At 26.7% G+C, this 25,502-nt stretch overlaps 4 long non-coding RNA genes and 1 pseudogene across 4 annotated transcripts in view; 2 read left to right on the plus strand and 3 right to left on the minus strand.

Annotated features, from left to right (window-relative positions):
* The window catches only part of LOC126306445 (NADH-ubiquinone oxidoreductase chain 5-like), a 325,608-nt pseudogene that overhangs the window by 56,438 nt on the left and 243,668 nt on the right, over positions 1-25,502 (minus strand).
* LOC126306477 (uncharacterized) overlaps positions 1-25,502 on the plus strand; it is a 254,518-nt gene that overhangs the window by 50,192 nt on the left and 178,824 nt on the right. The gene's annotated exons all lie outside the window — the stretch shown is intronic.
* Positions 1-25,502, minus strand: part of LOC126306492 (uncharacterized) — a 267,731-nt gene that overhangs the window by 18,927 nt on the left and 223,302 nt on the right. The window lies entirely within an intron of this gene.
* On the minus strand, positions 1,809-18,197 carry LOC126306475 (uncharacterized). The gene is made up of 2 exons (XR_007553545.1): positions 17,833-18,197; positions 1,809-1,994 (listed from the first exon to the last, which is right to left on the minus strand). It is a non-coding gene; the product is annotated as an uncharacterized LOC126306475 (long non-coding RNA).
* LOC126306480 (uncharacterized) overlaps positions 21,932-25,502 on the plus strand; it is a 69,034-nt gene continuing 65,463 nt past the window's right edge. Inside the window, exon 1 of the long non-coding RNA XR_007553550.1 lies at positions 21,932-22,259. This is a non-coding gene — a long non-coding RNA (uncharacterized LOC126306480). The remainder of the gene's footprint in view (positions 22,260-25,502) is intronic.

Raw genomic sequence — 25,502 nt, forward strand, 5'->3', positions numbered from 1 at the left:
AAATAACCAAGAGAACAAGTATAAACACCAGAATAATAATTCCCATGCTGAGAATAAGAATATATATACAAAGTATAAACAGCTCTAAAAAAAGATAAAAAAATCAAAGCAAAGAATCTAAAAGAAGATCAAGATATAATTCTATTTAATAATCTAATTTCACCTACCAAATTTAAAGAAGGAGGAGGAGCCATATTTGATGATATTAAAAGAAATCATCATAAAGCCATTCTTGGCATCAAATTAATTATACCCTTGTTAATTAATAATCTTCGTCTACCTAAACGTTCATAAATAATATTAGATAAACAAAATAAACCAGAAGAACATAAACCATGACCAACCATTAGAGAAAGAGAACCTACACAACCTCATCAATTATTTAGAAAAAACTAAAAAAATAACAGGAAAAAAATAATCATAATCAAACTCAATAAGAAAAACAATAACTAACATAAATAAAGAAAGAACAATATATTCTAATCTCAAAAGAACCATTAATAAATGTTTACGTTTAGAAGAAAAAACATAAACACCAGCAAAATAAATCAATAAAGAAGTAAAAATAGAGAATATAAACATTAGTTTTAATAGTTTAAAAAAAACGCCGGTCTTGTAAACCGGAAATAAGTCCAGCCCCCACTTTTAAAACTTCAGAGGTGGAAAAGCTTCCATAATCGGTCCCCAAAACCGGTATTTTAAATAAACTAACCCCTGAAATGATCAAAATAATAATTATATCATTATCAAATGTAATAAATATTAATTTTATTAAATTAAGACACCCAATATCAAAAATGCTTTTTATTATGCTTGAAACCTTCCTAGTTGGATTAATAACAGGAACAATGATAGAAAGATATTGATTATCATATATTTTATATTTAACATTTCTTGGTGGTATACTAGTATTATTTATTTACATTACAAGAATTGCATCTAACGAAATATTTCAGCCTAAATCAATCACTATAATTATTACATTAATAATGTGAGTATTTATCATATTAATATTAATTATTCTAGATATATCTATATTTATAGACTTTTTCAAAAACACCGAAACTATAAATATTGATAATTCAATCAATTATCAAGAAATAACAATATCTTTAGAAAAATTATATAATAGACCAACATTCATTATTACAATAATAATAATAATTTATTTATTTTTAGCACTACTAGCAGTTGTTAAAATCACCAATATTAATCAGGGACCTATTCGTAAAATAAGATAATTACTAATGAATAAACCCTTACGATTAAGACATCCTTTAATTAAAATTATTAATAACTCTTTAATTGACTTACCTGCCCCAACAAATATTTCATTTTGATGAAATTTTGGATCCCTATTAGGGTTATGTTTGGTAATTCAAATCGTAACTGGACTATTTTTAGCTATACATTATACATCAAATATTGAAATAGCATTCAGTAGTGTAGTACACATCTGCCGAGACGTAAATAATGGTTGAATTATCCAAACCTTACACGCAAATGGAGCATCTATATTTTTTATTTGTATTTACTTACATGTAGGACGGGGAATTTACTATGGATCTTATATATATATACATACCTGAATAATTGGTACAGTGATTTTATTTTTAGTTTTAGCAACTGCATTTATAGGATATGTCTTACCCTGAGGCCAAATATCTTTTTGAGGTGCAACAGTAATTACTAATTTATTACCAGCAATCCCATACTTAGGAACAGATTTAGTCCAATGAGTATGAGGAGGATTCGCTGTTGATAATGCAACATTAAATCGATTCTTCACATTCCATTTCGTATTACCATTTATTATTGCTGCTATAGCAGCAATTCATTTATTTTTTCTTCACCAAACAGGATCTAATAATCCTCTTGGACTAAATGGAGATATTGAAAAAATTCCATTCCATCCATACTTTACCTTTAAGGATTCTATTACATTTGTAATAATAACATCATTATTAATTATACTATGTTTAATTAATCCTTACCTATTAGGAGATCCAGATAACTTTGTACCTGCCAACCCATTAGTAACACCAGTTAACATTCAACCAGAATGATATTTCCTATTTGCATATGCAATTCTACGATCTACCCCTAATAAGTTAGGAGGTGTTATTGCATTATTTTTATCAATTAGAATCTTAATAATTTTACCATTTTATAATAAAACACCATTCCGAGGCATTCAATTTTACCCTATTAATCAAATTTTATTCTGAATTATAGTAGTTGTTGTATGCTTACTAACGTGAATTGGTAAACGACCTGTTGAAGAACCTTATATTATAATAGGTCAAATCTTAACAATTATTTACTTCACATATTTCTTAATTAATGTCCATGTCGCAAACGCATGAGATAAATTAATTAAGGAATAAAGTTAATTAGCTTAGGAAAAGCATATGTTTTGAAAACATAAAATTAGAAGTTTAACTCTTCTATTAACTTTTCTCAAAAAATTTCACTAAACAAATGAGATAAATAAAATCTTTAAACCAACAAAGAAAATAAAAAAATTCAAAGATAAAGGTAAAAAACTTTTTCAAGCTAAGTACATTAATTTATCATAACGGAACCGTGGTAATGTTCCACGAACCCAAATAAAACCAAAAGATATAATAGCAAGCTTAATAAAAAATATAAAAGAATAAAAATCACCGCCCAAAAAAATTAAAGCCAATAACATTCTTATGAAGACAATTATAGTATATTCAGCTAAAAAAATTAAAGTAAAACCACCCGCACCATACTCAATATTAAATCCTGAAACTAACTCAGATTCCCCTTCAGCAAAATCAAAAGGAGTACGATTAGTTTCAGCTAAGCAAGAAGCAAAACAAGCTAAAGCTAAAGGAAAAGAAATAATAATAAATCAACAATAAAGCTGATAGTTTATAAAATCAAACATATTAAAACTACCAATTAAAATAATTAAAGACAATAAAATTAAAGCTAAACTAACTTCATAAGAAATTGTTTGAGCAACAGAACGAAGAGAACCTAATAATGAATAATTTGAATTAGAAGATCAACCAGCAATTATAACAGTATAAACACCTAATCTAGTACAACATAAAAAAAATAAAAATCCATAAGAAAAAGAACACATATAAGTTAAATAAGGAAAAATTACTCAAACGGCTAAAGAAATCATTAAATTAAAAACAGGGGAAAAATAATAAAGTAGGTAATTAGATATAATAGGAATTGGCTGCTCCTTACAAATTAACTTAATAGCATCCCTAAATGGCTGAGGAATTCCAACGAAACCTACCTTATTTGGACCCTTTCGAATCTGAATATAACCTAAAACCTTACGCTCTAATAAAGTTAAAAAGGCAACACTAATTAAAACACAAATAACCAATAAAAGAAAATTCAAAATAAATATAAATAAATCATAAAGTATCAATACTATTTGTAGAAAAAATCTACATAAATGAATTCTAAATTCAACACATTAATCTGTCAAAATAGTAAATAAATTAATATTAATCAATATAACAAAAAATATTTTAACCATATGGTCCTTTCGTACTAATATGGATTAACAATCTTAGGATAGAAACCGACCTGGCTCACGCCGGTCTGAACTCAGATCATGTAAGAATTTAAAGGTCGAACAGACCTAATCATTGGGCTCCTGCACCCAAAGTTTTTCTTAATCCAACATCGAGGTCGCAATCTGCTTTGTCGATATGAGCTCTCAAAAACAATTACGCTGTTATCCCTAAGGTAACTTAATCTTATGATCATAAATTATGGATCAAAATAACAAACATAAATAAATGATATAATAATGAAGAGTTTATCTATTCTTCATGTCACCCCAACAAAACATCATCATTAAATATAGAAAGACAAACAAAAAACTATATAAAAGTAAAATGTCAAGCTCTATAGGGTCTTCTCGTCCTAAAGAAGAATTTAAGCCTTTTGACTCAAAAGTTAAATTCAAAAATTTATTAAGAGACAGTTGATTTCTCGTCAAGCCATTCATTCCAGCCACTAATTAAGAGACTAATGATTATGCTACCTTTGCACGGTCAAAATACCGCGGCTCTTTAATAATACGCTCAGTGAGCAGGCCAGACCTCAAAATATAAACAAGAGGACATGTTTTTGATAAACAGGCGGAAATCAATTTTGCCTAGTTCCTTATAATAAGTTCACAAGGTAAAAATTTCATACAAAAAAATATACTAATTCTATCATTATTACAAAAATTTTAAAATTAAATTAATAATCTTAATAAAAAACCTAAAATATTTATAAAATCAAAATAAAAAATAATGAACTAAAACGTAATCTTAAAGATAGCAGGTTTAAAGCTTACTATTATATTTCTATAAAATAAATTATAGGTTATTAACTTCAAAGCTTATCCCTTAAAGAATAAATAAGTTAATATTTTTACTTAAAAAATTAAAAAAAACAAATAACTTTAAAAAATTAAATTTTTTCTTAAGAAACTAGATATCTTGGGAAACGATTAACATCTCATTTCTATAAATAATTTAATAATAATTATGATACATTAACTATAAATTATTTATAAATCAACCCAAATCGAGACAAGTAAAATAAATACTAAAATTTTGATAAATCCTGATACAAAAGGTACAATAAATAAAATCTACTTAAAAAAATTTAAAATAATATTTCATAAAACACTTACATTACCAATAAACTATAATTTAAAAAATCAATTCTATAAAATATACTAAGACAAAAAATCCAATAAAATTATTTATGTTAAATAATTAAATAAACAAAAAATAAATATAATAAAATAAATAATCAAGATATCCTGATTTGCACAGAAAAATTTTCAGTGTAAATGAAACACTTTACTAATAAGTTATATCTTGAAACTCTTCCTAGATACACTTTCCAGTACAGCTACTATGTTACGACTTATCTCATCTAAATTGAAGCTACTTTAAAATAAAATAGAATAATCAAAAATGAGAGCGACGGGCGATGTGTACACATCTCAGAGCCAATATCAGTTAAATTAAATAAATTAAATTACTATCAAATCCACCTTCATTAACAGTATTTCACTATCAAATGCGTTATAAACCAAAATCTATTGTAACCCACCTCCTCTTAACTATAAGCTGCACCTTGACCTGAAATATTTTATAATTATAAATCTTGAGAATTATAACTCTAAAAAGATTCTCTGATAACGGAGATATACAAACAAATAAATTAAGTAGAGTAAATCGTGTATTATCAAACATGGGGTAGGTTCCTCTGAATGGAATGAGATACCGCCAAATTCTTTGGGTTTAAAGACCTTAACTAATAGTACCCTGGTAAATATAATTAACATTTAAAATAATAGGGTATCTAATCCTAGTTTATTATTTAAATTTCACAGATTCATAAAAAGGGCCACAAATAAATTTTAACATTTCACCTTACAAATTTATATTTCAACCCTAATAATATAAACAACTGTTTTAACCATTAATATTCACTTGTATCAATCGTATAACCGCGGCTGCTGGCACGAATTATGCCGATACTAAATCAATTGCTAAATCCAAAATCACTTGATAATTAAATCAAATTACTGCAAAAAGAACATTTAGTCTAACAAAACTTACATATAATACAAAGAAAAAGTGAATAAACAAGCAAGAATAAAACTTTTAAAAATAAAAAATAAGAAAATTTTAAATCTATTAATTCAGGAAAAAATAAAAGATTCAAATATTTAAAGAAAAGAAAAGAAAAAAACCACAAACATTAACAAAAAAAAAGAAACGCCCCTATGTATGACCACAACAACTTCTCTATTATATATAATTAAAGATTAATATGGAACATGTATAGCAATAAATGTATTATATTCTTTCTTATTTAATCTTTCTTTTCACTAATAAATAAAGAAAGATTAAATAATATAATAAATATATTTTATACAATTATGTAATTTAATATAATATGTTATTAATATGAATTCTTTTTTTATATTAAGTTAACTTTCATTTATATTAGTTAAATAATCTAATTATAGATAATTTACATTATTATATTATTATAATTAATATAATTATTTATATTAATTATAATATTTTATATTTAAATTAATAATTTTATTTATTATATACAATTGTAATAATATTAAATATTAAATTACATATTATTATATATATTATATTATAATAACCTATTTTAAGCTAAAAACATAAGTAGCTATAATCCTAGGTAAATAATTGCATGAAAATAATCAATTGATAATGGTAAGATGAACTTATAATACTTTAATTTCAATTAAATGTAATATATTAATATAAATTATTTATTATATATATATATAAAAAAAATAAAATGAGCAGGATAAATTAATCCTAATTAAACAAAATAATACATAAAAGAATTTCAAAAAAAAACTTTAGATTTATATATTAAATAAATGAAGTGCCTGATTAAAGGGTTACCTTGATAGGGTAAATAAAGTAAATAAAATTACCTTCATTAAAATTACATAAGATAGAATTAAACTACCTCCTTTAGTATCAAAAACTAACGTGCATCATACACCTTAATGTAAAAAGGTAAGCTAAACAAGCTAATGGGTTCATACCCCATTTATAGAGGTATCAATCCTCTCCTTTTTAATGACCAACAACTCTACAAAACTTCTCTTCCTATCAACATTAATGATAGGAACGATCCTGTCCATTTCATCAAATTCCTGATTTGGGGTTTGAATAGGACTTGAGATCAACTTACTTTCATTTATTCCGCTCCTAACAAGAAATAAAAATATAATAATAAATGAATCATCAATTAAATATTTTATTGTCCAAGCAATAGCATCGACAATATTATTATTTTCAATTTTGCTGATTCAAATAAAATATCCCATGGGATGGGAAACAGAATTTATCCCATCAATAATAATTAGATCTAGACTATTATTAAAGATTGGAGCTACACCTTTCCATTTCTGATTTCCAGAAGTTATAGGAGCATCAAGATGAAATAATTGTTTAACATTAATAACATGACAAAAAATCGCCCCAATAATGGTCTTATCTTATTGTATTCAATTAAGAACTTTTATTTGAACAATTATTATCTTAAGAATTATTATTGGGGCAATAGGAGGTTTAAATCAAACATCCTTACGACAACTTTTAGCATATTCATCAATCAGACATCTAGGTTGAATAATTAGATCATTAATAGTCAGAGAAAACATCTGAGAACTATACTTCATTATTTACTCACTATTAAGATTAATTATAGTTTTATTATTTAAGCAAATAAATTTATTTTTCATAAATCAAATTTATTCAGCCAGAAATATAAAAACCGAAATTAAATTCATAATATTCTTATCTTTATTATCTTTAGGTGGACTACCACCATTCCTTGGATTCTTACCATAATGAATTGTAATACAATCATTAATAGAAAACAATATAACAACTATTATAACTATTATAGTTGTAATAACTACAATTACACTCTACTACTATATACGTATTAGATTCTCAGCTCTAATTATATCATACACAGAAAATTCGTGATCTATAAAGTCCCAAAAATCAAGAATCATTCTTCCTATAACAGTAATAATTTCAACAATAGGATTGATTTCAACATCAACCTTAATTTCATTATACTAAGGACTTAAGTTAATCAAACTAATAACCTTCAAAGTTATAATTAAAAGAATAATCTTTTAGGCCTTAGTAAAATTTTACACCTCTAGAATTGCAGTCTAGAATCATAATTGAATATAAGACCTAAATATGATAAGAGAGAAAACATCTCATAAGTAGATTTACAGTCTACCACCTAAAATTCAGCCATCTTACCGCAAAAATGATTATTCTCAACAAACCATAAGGACATTGGTACTTTATACTTCATATTTGGAGCATGAGCAGGAATAGTAGGAACATCAATAAGAATACTTATTCGTGCTGAACTTGGCCAACCCAGATCTCTAATTGGGGATGACCAGATTTATAATGTTATTATTACAGCTCACGCATTCGTAATAACTTTCTTTATAGTAATACCTATTATAATTGGTGGATTTGGTAATTGACTTGTTCCACTAATAATTGGTGCACCAGATATAGCATTTCCACGAATAAATAATATAAGTTTTTGATTACTACCACCTTCACTAACCCTTCTTCTTACATCTTCTATAGTAGATAATGGTGCTGGTACAGGATGAACAGTTTACCCTCCTCTAGCAGGAGCTATTGCACACGGGGGTGCATCTGTAGATCTAGCTATTTTTTCACTGCACTTAGCAGGTGTATCATCTATTCTTGGTGCAGTGAATTCCATTACAACAGCAATTAATATACGATCAGAAAGTATAACTTTAGATCAAACACCTTTATTTGTATGATCTGTAGCTATTACAGCATTACTTCTCCTTCTTTCACTTCCAGTTTTAGCAGGAGCTATTACTATATTATTAACAGATCGAAATTTAAATACATCATTCTTTGACCCTCTAGCTATTTTTTCACTGCACTTAGCAGGTGTATCATCTATTCTTGGTGCAGTGAATTTCATTACAACAGCAATTAATATACGATCAGAAAGTATAACTTTAGATCAAACACCTTTATTTGTATGATCTGTAGCTATTGCAGCATTACTTCTCCTTCTTTCACTTCCAGTTTTAGCAGGAGCTATTACTATATTATTAACAGATCGAAATTTAAATACATCATTCTTTGACCCTGCAGGAGGGGGTGACCCAATTCTATATCAACATCTATTTTGATTCTTTGGACACCCAGAAGTTTATATTTTAATTCTACCGGGGTTCGGAATTATTTCACAAATTGTATGTCAAGAAAGAGGAAAAATTGAATCATTTGGAACATTAGGTATAATTTATGCTATACTATCAATTGGACTAATAGGATTTATTGTATGAGCACATCATATATTTACAGTAGGAATGGATGTTGACACACGAGCATATTTTACATCAGCAACAATAATTATTGCTGTACCTACAGGAATTAAGGTATTTAGATGATTAGCTACATTATATGGAACTAAATTCAAGTTCAATCCACCATTATTATGAGCTCTAGGATTTATTTTCCTATTTACAATTGGTGGATTAACAGGATTAGTATTAGCAAATTCATCACTTGATATTGTATTACATGATACATATTATGTAGTAGCCCACTTTCATTATGTATTATCTATAGGAGCAGTATTTGCAATTATAGGAGGTGTCATTCAATGATATCCACTATTTACAGGATTAACTATAAATAATACATGATTAAAAATCCAATTTACAATTATATTCATTGGAGTAAATTTAACATTCTTTCCTCAACACTTCCTAGGATTAGCAGGAATACCTCGACGATACTCTGACTACCCAGACGCATATACATCATGAAACGTAGTATCAAGAATTGGGTCTACAATTTCTATTGTAGGAATCATTATATTCATTGTAATTATATGAGAAAGAATGATTACAAACCGAGCAATTATATTTAGAGCTAACATAAGAAGATCAACAGAATGACTACAAAATAACCCTCCTGCAGAACATAGTTACTCAGAATTACCATTAATCTCTAGATTCTAATATGGCAGATTAGTGCAGTAGATTTAAGCTCTACAAATAAAGGTTTGACCTTTTATTAGAAAATATTTATTAATGGCAACATGATCAAATTTATCTCTTCAAGATGGAGCTTCACCATTAATGGAGCAATTATCATTCTTTCATGATCATACTATGGTCGTATTATTATTAATTACAGTAATTGTAGGTTATGCCCTAAGTTATATATTATTTATTGCCTATACTAACCGTAATATACTTCATGGACATTTAATTGAAACAATCTGAACAGCTTTACCAGCAATTACATTAATTTTTATTGCCCTTCCATCATTACGACTATTATATTTACTTGATGATTCAGTAGATGCAATAATTACAATTAAAACCATTGGACGACAATGATATTGAAGATATGAATATTCAGACTTCATAGACGTAGAATTTGACACTTATATAACACCAGAACAAGACCTAGAAAATGATGGATTCCGACTACTAGATGTAGATAACCGAACAATCCTACCAATAAATACAGAAGTACGAGTATTAACAAGAGCATCAGATGTTCTACACTCATGAGCAGTTCCTGCATTAGGGGTTAAAATTGATGCAACGCCAGGTCGGTTAAATCAAGGAACATTCACAATAAATCGACCTGGATTATTCTTTGGACAATGCTCAGAAATCTGTGGAGCAAACCACAGATTTATACCAATTGTAATTGAAAGAACTTCAGTAAATTTATTTATTAAGTGATTATCTAAGATAATTTAAGGAGTTAGTTAAAATACATAACATTAGAGTGTCAATCTAAAGTAACTAAAAAAATTAGTACACCTTGAAATTCATCAGATGACTGAAAGTAAGTAATGCTCTCCTAAACCAAATAATAGTAAATTAACGACTACTTCTGATGGGGAAATTATATCCAAATCCCTCAAATATCCCCTCTTATATGATTCTCACTATTCATTATATTTTCAGCTACATTAATCTTGTTTAATCAAATAAACTTCTTCTCATTTAAACCTAACCTAATTAAAAGAGCAGAAAAAGGAACAATTGAAATAAAAAACTTAAATTGAAAATGATAACAAATCTATTCTCAACATTTGACCCATCAACTAACATCTTTAATTTATCATTAAATTGAACTAGAACATTTCTAGGACTATTATTAATCCCATCACTATTTTGACTTACACCATCACGAATTAACATTATCTGAAATAAACTAAATTTAACCTTACATAATGAATTTAAAACAGTTCTTGGACCAAAATCATTTAATGGAACAACATTCATTTTCATCTTAATTTTTATTATAATATTATTTAACAATTTCATAGGATTATTCCCTTATATTTTTACTAGAACAAGACATTTAGCATTAACATTTGCAATTGCCCTACGTATATGGCTAAGATTTATATTATTTGGATGAATTAACCATACTAATCATATATTTACACACCTTGTACCACAAGGTACACCGCCTGCATTAATATCATTTATAGTACTAATTGAAACAATTAGTAATGTTATTCGACCAGGTACATTAGCAGTACGGTTGGCAGCAAATATAATTGCAGGACACTTATTATTAACCTTATTAGGAAACACAGGACCATCTATAGCAATAAACTTAATCTCATTACTAATTATTGGACAAATACTTCTATTAATTCTAGAATCAGCAGTAGCAATAATTCAAGCCTATGTTTTCTCAATTCTAAGAACTCTATATTCTAGAGAAGTATATTAAACCTATGTTAACAACTCACTCAAACCACCCATTCCACTTAGTAGACTATAGACCTTGACCATTAACAGGAGCAATTGGAGCAATAGTCCTAGTATCAGGACTAGCAAAATGATTCCACCTATTTAATATTAACTTATTCATAATTGGATTTGGAATTACCCTACTAACTATAATTCAATGATGACGAGATGTAGTACGAGAAGGAACATATCAAGGATTACATACAGGATTTGTATCAATTGGATTACGATGAGGAATAATTTTATTTATTGCATCAGAGGTATTATTTTTCGTTTCTTTTTTTTGAGCATTCTTTAGAAGAAGATTAGCACCGACAATTGAACTAGGAATACTATGACCTCCAATAGGAATTCAACCCTTTAACCCTATACAAATTCCATTACTTAATACAGCTATTCTTTTAGCATCAGGAGTAACAGTAACATGAGCACATCATAGTTTAATGGAATCTAATCATACTCAAGCACAACAAGGATTATTCTTCACAGTGTTATTAGGACTATACTTTACAATACTTCAAGCATATGAATATTGAGAAGCACCTTTTAGCATTGCAGATGCAGTTTATGGATCAACATTCTTTGTTGCAACAGGATTCCGTGGTTTACACGTAATTATTGGAACAATCTTTTTATCAACATGTCTACTTCGACACTCAATAAATCAATTTTCACCAAGACATCACTTTGGATTTGAAGCAGCAGCATGATACTGACACTTCGTAGACGTAGTATGATTATTCTTTTATATCTCTATTTATTGATGAGGTAGATAATTGTTTTTCTAGTATAAATAGTACATTTGACTTCCAATCAGAAAGCTTGATATAAATCAAGAAAAACAATTCTAATTCTATCAACAAGAGTTTTCATTAGATTTATTATTCCAATAATTGTTATAATCCTGGCAACAACACTATCAAAAAAATTAATTAATGATCGAGAAAAAAGATCACCATTTGAATGTGGGTTTGATCCAAAAAGATCAGCACGAATACCATTCTCAATACGATTCTTCCTAATCGCAGTAATCTTTTTAATTTTTGATGTAGAAATTGCACTAATTCTACCAATTGTAATTATTTTTAAAACTTCAGACATTATAATCTGAACAGTATCAACAATATTTTTTATTCTAGTTCTATTAGGAGGACTATACCATGAATGAAACCAAGGAGCATTACAATGAGCAGAATAAAGGGTTGTAGTTAAATATAACATTTGGGTTGCATTCAAAAAGTATTGATATTATCAATCAACCTTAAATAGAATAAGAAGCGAAATATTGCAGTCAGTTTCGACCTGGAAGATTGGTATGTACTACCCTTATTCTTATTAATTGAAGCAAAAAAGAGGCGTATTACTGTTAATAATATAATTGAACTATAATAGTTCCAATTAAGGAAATGTAAAGCCAATATGAAAGCTGCTAACTTTTTATATTAGCGGTTAAACTCCGTTAACATTTCTAAAATTTATATAGTTTAAATAAAACATTACATTTTCACTGTAAAAATAATATATCTATATTTATAAATACTTAAAAGTAAAAATACTTCCTTAACATCTTCAGTGTCACGCTCTAATTATAAGCTATTTAAGTAAACGAAAAACAATATTACCAAAATAAATATTCAAAAAATAAAAGTTAAAAGATAAATCTTGAAATTAGAATCATATCAACCTTGAATATAACCAATTAAATAAATAAATAATCTATATAAACCTTGACCACCAAGTAATTCACCTCAACCATAATCAAATGACTTAGATGAATAATAACCTATTTTTAAAGGAATATATCTAATAAACTTAGTTGAAAGAAAAGGTATAAATCATATAGAACCAGCAAATCTAACAAAAGAAAGTATACTTAAAGAAAATAAATTATGAGAAAAATCAAAATTAGAAATAAGATAACCTAAATAAGCACCTAAAATAACAACTGTAATAGTTAAATACTTTAAATAATAAGGAAAAGCAATCACATGAGGAATAGGAAAAATTAATCAAGATAAAAGACTACCACCAAAAACAGCATCAAACAATAGACCAATTATTCCAAATGAAATATAATAACCCTTATCATCAAAAGAAAATCTAGGATAAAAATTATTATCACCAGATATTGAATAATAAAACAAACGAAAAGAATAAGAAGCAGTTAAACCAGTAGAAAAAAAATAAAGAAAAAAAATTAAACAATTAATTCATCTTAAACAAACCATCTCAAGAATTAAATCCTTTGAATAAAATCCCACTAAAAAAGGTATTCCACACAAAGATAAACTAGAAACATTAAAACAAACTGAAGTTAAAGGTATGAAATTAACAATTGATCCTATAAAACGAATATCCTGAGAATCCTTCAAATTATGAATTATTGGACCTGCACATATAAATAATAATGCCTTAAATAGAGCATGAGCCAATAAATGAAAAAATGCAAGCTTTGGATAACCTATAGCCAAAATTCTTATTATTAAACCAAGTTGTCTTAAAGTAGAAAGAGCAATAATCTTCTTTAAATCAAACTCAAAATTAGCGCCCAATCCAGCCATAAATATAGTTATACAACCAATTAAAAGTAAAAATCAACCACAATTATAAGTATCCAATATTGGTCTAAAACGAATTAATAAATAAACACCAGCAGTAACAAGAGTAGAAGAATGAACTAAAGCAGAAACAGGAGTAGGAGCTGCTATAGCAGCAGGAAGTCATGAAGAGAAAGGAATCTGAGCTCTCTTAGTTATAGCTGCTAAAACAATTAATATAGTAATGAGCTTTATTTCAAAAGAATTAGAAATAAAATCATAATAATAAATATAATTTCAACCACCAAAATTTAACATTCATGCAATAGAAATTAAAATAGCAACATCACCAATACGATTAGAAAGTGCAGTTAATATACCAGCACTATAAGATTTTACATTTTGATAATAAATAACTAAACAATAAGAAACTAAACCTAAACCATCTCAACCTAATAAAATTCTAATTAAATTAGGACTAATAATTAAAAAACCTATAGAAAGAATAAATATTAAAACAATAATAATAAAACGATTTATATTCTTTTCACCAGATATATAATCCTCTCTATAATAAATAACCAAAGAAGAAATATATATAACAAAAGATATAAAAATAAGAGATATTCAATCCAAAATTAAAGTTATAACAACTATAGAACCATTTAAATTGAAAAGCTCTCACTCAACAAAAACTCTATAATCAATTATTAAATAATAAATACCTAAAATAAAAATTATAGTTCTCGAAATAAACAAAGAAAAAAAACTCAAAGAACAAATAGAAAATAAATTCACGGCCTAAGATGAAAAACTTCATATCATTGATTCCACAAAACAATATTTTTAATTAAAATACTTAAGCAAACTAAACAAAGAAATATTCACCCTTTAAACAGAGAATCTTTAAAGGCAATCAATGTAAAAGTAAAAGATGATATTCACGAAAATAACCAAAAGAACAAGTATAAACACCAGAATAATAATTCCCATGCTGAGAATAAGAATATATATACAAAGTATAAACAGCTCTAAAAAAAGATAAAAAAATCAAAGCAAAGAATCTAAAAGAAGATCAAGATATAATTCTATTTAATAATCTAGTTTCACCTACCAAATTTAAAGAAGGAGGAGCAGCCATATTTGATGATCTTAAAAGAAATCATCATAAAGCCATTCTTGGCAGCAAATTAATTATACCCTTGTTAATTAATAATCTTCGTCTACCTAAACGTCCATAAATAATATTAGATAAACAAAATAAACCAGAAGAACATAAACCATGACCAACCATTAGAGAAAGAGAACCTACACAACCTCATCAATTCATAGTCATCAATCCACCAATAACCATTCTTATATGAGCAACAGAAGAATATGCAATTAAAGACTTTAAATCAACCTGACGAAAACAAATAAATCTTACAATAACACCCCCAGATAAACCTAAAGACAATCAAAAATAATTAAACTTTAAACCCAAATAAGAAATAACCTTTATAACACGAAAAATACCATAACCACCTAACTTTAATAAAACACCAGCAAGAATTATTCTACCTGAAATAGGGGCCTCTACATGAGCCTTAGGAAGTCATAAATGAACCAAAAACATAGGTATCTTAATTAAAAAAGCCAAAATTATAAATTCATAAAACATAAAATAATAAGAACCAAAATCAACCAATAAAGGAAAATATAAAGTATTAGAAAAATCATAAACCTTAAATAAAACTAATAATAAAGGTAATCTAGCAACCAAAGTATAAAAAATTAAATAAACACCAGCCTGCAAACGCTCAGGTTGATAACCCCAACCCAAAATTAAAAGTAAAGTAGGAACTAATCTAGCCTCAAAAAAATATAAAAAGAAAGAAGACTTAATCTAGCAAATGAACAATAAAGCATAATTATTAAAATCAAAACCATAAAAACAAAAAAATTAGAATGATATGAACTTAAATAAACTGAACCTCTAGCAGTGATTATTAAAGAACAAATCCAAAAACTAAGTAAAATTAAACTAAAAGAAAAATAATCAATACCAAAATAATATCTAATTATATTCAAATCAGCATATGAATAAACACAAATTATAAAAACAAAACCCGAGAGAAACATTAAAGAATGAACCAACCATCAACAATTATTTAATAAACAAAGAGGGATCAAAAAAATAGTTATAAATAAATACTTTAACATAAAGATAAACCAAAAGAATTAAAAAAATCATTACCATGAGAACGAATTATTGAAACTAAAATAGAAAGACCTAAAGCACCCTCACAAACAGAAAAAACTAAAAAAATAACAGGAAAAAAATAATCATAATCAAACTCAATAAGAAAAACAATAACTAACATAAATAAAGAAAGAACAATATATTCTAATCTCAAAAGAACCATTAATAAATGTTTACGTTTAGAAGAAAAAACATAAACACCAGCAAAATAAATCAATAAAGAAGTAAAAATAGAGAATACAAACAATAGTTTTAATAGTTTAAAAAAAACGCCGGTCTTGTAAACCGGAAATAAGTCCAGCCCCCACTTTTAAAACTTCAGAGGTGGAAAAGCTTCCATCATCGGTCCCCAAAACCGGTATTTTAAATAAACTAACCCCTGAAAAGATCAAAATAATAATTATATCATTATCAAATGTAATAAATATTAATTTTATTAAATTAAGACACCCAATATCAATAATGCTTTTTATTATCCTTCAAACCTTCCTAGTTGCATTAATAACAGGAACAATAATAGAAAGATATTGATTACCATATATTTTATTTTTAACATTTCTTGGTGGTATACTAGTATTATTTATTTACATTACAAGAATTGCATCAAACGAAATATTTCAGCCTAAATCAATCACTATAATTATTACATTAATAATGTGAGTATTTATCATATTAATATTAATTATTCTAGATATATCTATATTTATAGACTTTTTCAAAAACACCGAAACTATAAATATTGATAATTCAATCAATTATCAAGAAATAACAATATCTTTAGAAAAATTATATAATAGACCAACATTCATTATTACAATAATAATAATAATTTATTTCTTTTTAGCACTACTAGCAGTTGTTAGAATCACCAATATTAATCTGGGACCTATTCGTAAAATAAGATAATTACTAATGAATAAACCCTTACGATTAAGACATCCTTTAATTAAAATTATTAATAACTCTTTAATTGACTTACCTGCCCCAACAAATATTTCATTTTGATGAAATTTTGGATCCCTATTAGGGTTATGTTTGGTAATTCAAATCGTAACTGGACTATTTTTAGCTATACATTATACATCAAATATTGAAATAGCATTCAGTAGTGTAGTACACATCTGCCGAGACGTAAATAATGGTTGAATTATCCGAACCTTACACGCAAATGGAGCATCTATATTTTTTATTTGTATTTACTTACATGTAGGACAGGGAATTTACTATGGATCTTATATATATATATACATACCTGAATAATTGGTACAGTGATTTTATTTTTAGTTTTAGCAACTGCATTTATAGGATATGTCTTACCCTGAGGCCAAATATCTTTTTGAGGTGCAACAGTAATTACTAATTTATTATCAGCAATCCCATACTTAGGAACAGATTTAGTCCAATGAGTATGAGGAGGATTTGCTGTTGATAATGCAACATTAAATCGATTCTTCACATTCCATTTTGTATTACCATTTATTATTGCTGCTATAGCAGCAATTCATTTATTTTTTCTTCACCAAACAGGATCTAATAATCCTCTTGGACTAAATGGAGATATTGAAAAAATTCCATTCCATCCATACTTTACCTTTAAGGATTCTATTACATTTGTAATAATAACATCATTATTAATTATACTATGTTTAATTAATCCATACCTATTAGGAGATCCAGATAACTTTGTACCTGCCAACCCATTAGTAACACCAGTTCACATTCAACCAGAATGATATTTCCTATTTGCATATGCAATTCTACGATCTATCCCTAATAAGTTAGGAGGTGTTATTGCATTATTTTTATCAATTAGAATCTTAATAATTTTACCATTTTATAATAAAACACCATTCCGAGGCATTCAATTTTACCCTATTAATCAAATTTTATTCTGAATTATAGTAGTTGTTGTATGCTTACTAACATGAATTGGTAAACGACCTGTTGAAGAACCTTATATTATAACAGGTCAAATCTTAACAATTATTTACTTCACATATTTCTTAATTAATGTCCATGTCGCAAACGCATGAGATAAATTAATTAAGGAATAAAGTTAATTAGCTTAGGAAAAGCATATGTTTTGAAAACATAAAATTAGAAGTTTAACTCTTCTATTAACTTTTCTCAAAAAATTTCACTAAACAAATGAGATAAATAAAATCTTTAAACCAACAAAGAAAATAAAAAAATTCAAAGATAAAGGTAAAAAACTTTTTCAAGCTAAGTACATTAATTTATCATAACGGAACCGTGGTAATGTTCCACGAACCCAAATAAAACCAAAAGATATAATAGCAAGCTTAATAAAAAATATAAAAGAATAAAAATCATCGCCCAAAAAAATTAAAGCCAATAACATTCTTATGAAGACAATTCTAGTATATTCAGCTAAAAAATTTAAAGTAAAACCACCCGCACCATACTCAATATTAAATCCTGAAACTAACTCAGATTCCCCTTCAGCAAAATCAAAAGGAGTACGATTAGTTTCAGCTAAGCAAGAAGCAAAACAAGCTAAAGCTAAAGGAAAAGAATAATAATAAATCAACAATAAAGCTGATAGTTTATAAAATCAAACATATTAAAACTACCAATTAAAATAATTAAAGACAATAAAATTAAAGCTAAACTAACTTCATAAGAAATTGTTTGAGCAACAGAACGAAGAGAACCTAATAATGAATAATTTGAATTAGAAGATCAACCAGCAATTATAACAGTATAAACACCTAATCTAGTACAACATAAAAAAAATAAAAATCCATAAGAAAAAGAACACATATAAGTTAAATAAGGAAAAATTACTCCAACGGCTAAAGAAATCATTAAATTAAAAACAGGGGAAAAATAATAAAGTAGGTAATTAGATATAATAGGAATTGGCTGCTCCTTACAAATTAACTTAATAGCATCTCTAAATGGCTGAGGAATTCCAACAAAACCTACCTTATGTGGACCCTTTCGAATCTGAATATAACCTAAAACCTTACGCTCTAATAAAGTTAGAAAGGCAACATTAATTAAAACACAAATAACCAATAAAAGAAAATTCAAAATAAATATAAATAAATCATTAAGTATCAATACTATTTGTAGAAAAAATCTACATAAATGAATTCTAAATTCAACACATTAATCTGTCAAAATAGTAAATAAATTAATATTAATCAATATAACAAAAAATATTTTAACCATATGGTCCTTTCGTACTAATATGGATTAACAATCTTAGGATAGAAACCGACCTGGCTCACGCCGGTCTGAACTCAGATCATGTAAGAATTTAAAGGTCGAACAGACCTAATCATTGGGCTCCTGCACCCAAAATTTTTCTTAATCCAACATCGAGGTCGCAATCTGCTTTGTCGATATGAGCTCTCAAAAACAATTACGCTGTTATCCCTAAGGTAACTTAATCTGATGATCATAAATTATGGATCAAAATAACAAACATAAATAAATGATATAATAATGAAGAGTTTATCTATTCTTCATGTCACCCCAACAAAACATCATCATTAAATATAGAAAGACAAACAAAAAACTATATAAAAGTAAAATGTCAAGCTCTATAGGGTCTTCTCGTCCTAAAGAAGAATTTAAGCCTTTTGACTCAAAAGTTAAATTCAAAAATTTATTAAGAGACAGTTGATTTCTCGTCAAGCCATTCATTCCAGCCACTAATTAAGAGACTAATGATTATGCTACCTTTGCACGGTCAAAATACCGCGGCTCTTTAAAAATACGCTCAGTGAGCAGGCCAGACCTCAAAATATAAACAAGAGGACATGTTTTTGATAAACAGGCGGAAATCAATTTTGCCTAGTTCCTTATAATAAGTTCACAAGGTAAAAATTTCATACAAATAAATATACTAATTCTATCATTATTACAAAAATTTTAAAATTAAATTAATAATCTTAATAAAAAACCTAAAATATTTATAAAATCAAAATAAAAAATAATGAACTAAAACGTAATCTTAAAGATAGCTGGTTTAAAGCTTACTATTATATTTCTATAAAATAAATTATAGGTTATTAACTTCAAAGCTTATCCCTTAAAGAATAAATAAGTTAATATTTTTACTTAAAAAATTAAATAAAAACAAATAACTTTAAAAAATTAAATTTTTTCTTAAGAAACTAGATATCTTGGGAAACGATTAACATCTCATTTCTATAAATAATTTAATAATAATTATGATACATTAACTATAAATTATTTATAAATCAACCCAAATCGAGACAAGTAAAATAAATACTAAAATTTTGATAAACCCTGATACAAAAGGTACAATAAATAAAATCTACTTAAAAAAATTTAAAATAATATTTCATAAAACACTTACATTACCAATAAACTATAATTTAAAAAATCAATTCTATAAAATATACTAAGACAAAAATACAATAAAATTATTTATATTAAATAATTAAATAAACAAAAAATAAATATAATAAAGTAAATAATCAAGATATCCTGATTTGCATAGAAAAATTTTCAGTGTAAATAAAACACTTTACTAATAAGTTATATCTTGAAACTCTTCCTAGATACACTTTCCAGTACATCTACTATGTTACGACTTATCTCATCTAAATTGAAGCTACTTTAAAATAAAATAGAATAATCAATAATGAGAGCGACGGGCGATGTGTACACATCTCAGAGCCAATATCAGTTAAATTAAATAAATTAAATTACTATCAAATCCACCTTCATTAACAGTATTTCACTATCAAACCCGTTATAAACAAAAATCTATTGTAACCCACCTCCCCTTAACTATAAGCTGCACCTTGACCTGAAATATTTTATAATTATAAATCTTGAGAATTGTAACTCTAAAAAGATTCTCTGATAACGGAGATATACAAACAAATAAATTAAGTAGAGTAAATCGTGTATTATCAATCATGGGGTAGGTTCCTCTGAATGGAATGAGATACCGCCAAATTCTTTGGGTTTAAAGACCTTAACTAGTAGTACCCTGGTAAATATAATTAACATTTAAAATAATAGGGTATCTAATCCTAGTTTATTATTTACATTTCACAGATTCATAAAAAGGGCCACAAATAAATTTTAACATTTCACCTTACAAATTTATATTTCAACCCTAATAATATAAACAACTGTTTTAACCAATAATATTCACTTGTGTCAATCGTATAACCGCGGCGCCTGGCACGAATTATGCCGATACTAAATCAATTGCTAAATCCAAAATCACTTGATAATTAAATCAAATTACTGCAAAAAGAACATTTAGTCTAACAAAACTTACATATAATACAAAGAAAAAGTGAATAAACAAGCAAGAATAAAACTTTTAAAAATAAAAAATAAAAAAATTTTAAATCTATTAATTCAGGAAAAAATAAAAGATTCAAATATTTAAAGAAAAAAAAGAAAAAAACCACAAACATTAACAAAAAAAAAACGCCCCTATGTATGACCACAACAAATTCTCTATTATATATAATTAAAGATTAATATGGAACATGTATAGCAATAAATGTGTTTCCCATCCCATGGGATATTTTATTTGAATCAGCAAAATTGAAAATAATAATATTGTCGATGCTATTGCTTGGACAATAAAATATTTAATTGATGATTCATTTATTATTATATTTTTATTTCTTGTTAGGAGCGGAATAAATTTTTTAAAGTTATTTGTTTTTATTTAATTTTTTAAGTAAAAATATTAACTTATTTATTCTTTAAGGGATAAGCTTCGAAGTTAATAACCTATAATTTATTTTATAGAAATATAATAGTAAGCTTTAAACCAGCTATCTTTAAGATTACGTTTTAGTTCATTATTTTTTTTTTTGATTTTATAAATATTTTAGATTTTTTATTAAGATTATTAATTTAATTTTAAAATTTTTGTAATAATGATAGAATTAGTATATTTATTTGTATGAAATTTTTACCTTGTGAACTTATTATAAGGAACTAGGCAAAATTGATTTCCGCCTGTTTATCAAAAACATGTCCTCTTGTTTATATTTTGAGGTCTGGCCTGCTCACTGAGCGTATTTTTAAAGAGCCGCGGTATTTTGACCGTGCAAAGGTAGCATAATCATTAGTCTCTTAATTACTGGCTGGAATGAATGGCTTGACGAGAAATCAACTGTCTCTTAATAAATTTTTGAATTTAACTTTTGAGTCAAAAGGCTTAAATTCTTCTTTAGGACGAGAAGACCCTATAGAGCTTGACATTTTACTTTTATATAGTTTTTTGTTTGTCTTTCTATATTTAATGATGATGTTTTGTTGGGGTGACATGAAGAATAGATAAACTCTTCATTATTATATCATTTATTTATGTTTGTTATTTTGATCCATAATTCATGATCATAAGATTAAGTTACCTTAGGGATAACAGCGTAATTGTTTTTGAGAGCTCATATCGACAAAGCAGATTGCGACCTCGATGTCGGATTAAGAAAAATTTTGGGTGCAGGAGCCCAATGATTAGGTCTGTTCGACCTTTAAATTCTTACATGATCTGAGTTCAGACCGGCGTGAGCCAGGTCGGTTTCTATCCTAAGATTGTTAATCCATATTAGTACGAAAGGACCATATGGTTAAAATATTTTTTGTTATATTGATTAATATTAATTTATTTACTATTTTGACAGATTAATGTGTTGAATTTAGAATTCATTTATGTAGATTTTTTCTACAAATAGTATTGATACTTTATGATTTATTTATATTTATTTTGAATTTTCTTTTATTGGTTATTTGTGTTTTAATTAGTGTTGCCTTTTTAACTTTATTAGAGCGTAAGGTTTTAGGTTATATTCAGATTCGAAAGGGTCCAAATAAGGTAGGTTTTGTTGGAATTCCTCAGCCATTTAGAGATGCTATTAAGTTAATTTGTAAGGAGCAGCCAATTCCTATTATATCTAATTACCTACTTTATTATTTTTCCCCTGTTTTTAATTTAATGATTTCTTTAGCCGTTTGAGTAATTTTTCCTTATTTAACTTATATGTGTTCTTTTTCTTATGGATTTTTATTTTTTTTATGTTGTACTAGATTAGGTGTTTATACTGTTATAATTGCTGGTTGATCTTCTAATTCAAATTATTCATTATTAGGTTCTCTTCGTTCTGTTGCTCAAACAATTTCTTATGAAGTTAGTTTAGCTTTAATTTTACTGTCTTTAATTATTTTAATTGGTAGTTTTAATATGTTTGATTTTATAAACTATCAGCTTTATTGTTGATTTATTATTATTTCTTTTCCTTTAGCTTTAGCTTGTTTTGCTTCTTGCTTAGCTGAAACTAATCGTACTCCTTTTGATTTTGCTGAAGGGGAATCTGAGTTAGTTTCAGGATTTAATATTGAGTATGGTGCGGGTGGTTTTACTTTAATTTTTTTAGCTGAATATACTAGAATTGTCTTCATAAGAATGTTATTGGCTTTAATTTTTTTGGGCGGTGATTTTTATTCTTTTATATTTTTTATTAAGCTTGCTATTATATCTTTTGGTTTTATTTGGGTTCGTGGAACATTACCACGGTTCCGTTATGATAAATTAATGTACTTAGCTTGAAAAAGTTTTTTACCTTTATCTTTGAATTTTTTTATTTTCTTTGTTGGTTTAAAGATTTTATTTATCTCATTTGTTTAGTGAAATTTTTTGAGAAAAGTTAATAGAAGAGTTAAACTTCTAATTTTATGTTTTCAAAACATATGCTTTTCCTAAGCTAATTAACTTTATTCCTTAATTAATTTATCTCATGCGTTTGCGACATGGACATTAATTAAGAAATATGTGAAGTAAATAATTGTTAAGATTTGACCTGTTATAATATAAGGTTCTTCAACAGGTCGTTTACCAATTCACGTTAGTAAGCATACAACAACTACTATAATTCAGAATAAAATTTGATTAATAGGGTAAAATTGAATGCCTCGGAATGGTGTTTTATTATAAAATGGTAAAATTATTAAGATTCTAATTGATAAAAATAATGCAATAACACCTCCTAACTTATTAGGGATAGATCGTAGAATTGCATATGCAAATAGGAAATATCATTCTGGTTGAATGTGAACTGGTGTTACTAATGGGTTGGCAGGTACAAAGTTATCTGGATCTCCTAATAGGTAAGGATTAATTAAACATAGTATACTTAATAATGATGTTATTATTACAAATGTAATAGAATCCTTAAAGGTAAAGTATGGATGGAATGGAATTTTTTCAATATCCCCATTTAGTCCAAGAGGATTATTAGATCCTGTTTGGTGAAGAAAAAATAAATGAATTGCTGCTATAGCAGCAATAATAAATGGTAATACAAAATGGAATGTGAAGAATCGATTTAATGTTGCATTATCAACAGCGAATCCTCCTCATACTCATTGGACTAAATCTGTTCCTAAGTATGGGATTGCTGGTAATAAATTAGTAATTACTGTTGCACCTCAAAAAGATATTTGGCCTCAGGGTAAGACATATCCTATAAATGCAGTTGCTAAAACTAAAAATAAAATCACTGTACCAATTATTCAGGTATGTATATATATATAAGATCCATAGTAAATTCCCCGTCCTACATGTAAGTAAATACAAATAAAAAATATAGATGCTCCATTTGCGTGTAAGGTTTGGATAATTCAACCATTATTTACGTCTCGGCAGATGTGTACTACACTACTGAATGCTATTTCAATATTTGATGTATAATGTATAGCTAAAAATAGTCCAGTTACGATTTGAATTACCAAACATAACCCTAATAGGGATCCAAAATTTCATCAAAATGAAATATTTGTTGGGGCAGGTAAGTCAATTAAAGAGTTATTAATAATTTTAATTAAAGGATGTCTTAATCGTAAGGGTTTATTCATTAGTAATTATCTTATTTTACGAATAGGTCCCTGATTAATATTGGTGATTTTAACAACTGCTAGTAGTGCTAAAAATAAATAAATTATTATTATTATTGTAATAATGAATGTTGGTCTATTATATAAATTTTCTAAAGATATTGTTATTTCTTGATAATTGATTGAATTATCAATATTTATAGTTTCGGTGTTTTTGAAAAAGTCTATAAATATAGATATACATAGAATAATTAATATTAATATGATAAATACTCACATTATTAATGTAATAATTATAGTGATTGATTTAGGCTGAAATATTTCGTTTGATGCAATTCTTGTAATGTAAATAAATAATACTAGTATACCACCAAGAAATGTTAAAAATAAAATATATGATAATCAATATCTTTCTATTATTGTTCCTGTTATTAATCCAACTAGGAAGGTTTGAAGGATAATAAAA

The sequence above is a fragment of the Schistocerca gregaria genome, unplaced genomic scaffold (genome assembly GCF_023897955.1).
Source record: "Schistocerca gregaria isolate iqSchGreg1 unplaced genomic scaffold, iqSchGreg1.2 ptg000333l, whole genome shotgun sequence".
In the NCBI taxonomy this organism is placed as follows: Eukaryota; Metazoa; Arthropoda; class Insecta; order Orthoptera; family Acrididae; genus Schistocerca; species Schistocerca gregaria.